This window comes from Penaeus monodon, chromosome 21 (genome assembly GCF_015228065.2).
Source record: "Penaeus monodon isolate SGIC_2016 chromosome 21, NSTDA_Pmon_1, whole genome shotgun sequence".
Lineage (NCBI taxonomy): Eukaryota > Metazoa > Arthropoda > Malacostraca > Decapoda > Penaeidae > Penaeus > Penaeus monodon.
This window is the reverse complement of record NC_051406.1, coordinates 40,207,696-40,208,239: the sequence shown is the minus strand read 5'-3', so window position 1 is coordinate 40,208,239 and position 544 is coordinate 40,207,696. Positions and strand designations below refer to the sequence as shown.

Below are 544 nucleotides of genomic sequence, written 5' to 3'. Positions count from 1 at the left end.
AGGCTGATGACTGCTTCTGCGATTGTAAGAATGTGTTAGCCAATATACGTTTTTTGCACGCGCATTGATATATACATCCTCTTCGACGTATCACATAAAATACGTTTAAGTCAGGAGGTTAACAATTGTACATGAATACAAGGAGTCGATTTCTAAGTTCATAACAAGATTAAGATACGATTCCTTTAAACCCGGACCAATTAGGAAAAAGTTATTGTCATATTTTTTCTCCTTATTTTGTGAACTTGGATTTTGTCATATTTACCGAACGTAAATATTATAACTTCATGGAAAGAAGGAAAGTGCTTTGTTAGTTGTCATCTTAGCCAATAACACACGCAGAGACGCAAGTAACATCAAAGACTTGTAATTTTTATTTTCATATCTCCGCGAGTATTTCATTCCATATATGTTAATAAGTTCATAGGGAAAAAAAGTGAAACCTATCTTAAAGCGGGATTCCACCAAGGCAACATTTTGATAGGTGGCTTACTTCCCAGTTGTCTCGGTTTCCGTGTGGAAAGAAGTAACATGAAATGACCAC

General features: G+C 35.5%; 1 protein-coding gene across 1 annotated transcript in view; it reads left to right on the top strand.

Annotated features, from left to right (window-relative positions):
- The window catches only part of LOC119586745, a 4,834-nt gene that overhangs the window by 2,802 nt on the left and 1,488 nt on the right, over window positions 1-544 (top strand). The window lies entirely within an intron of this gene.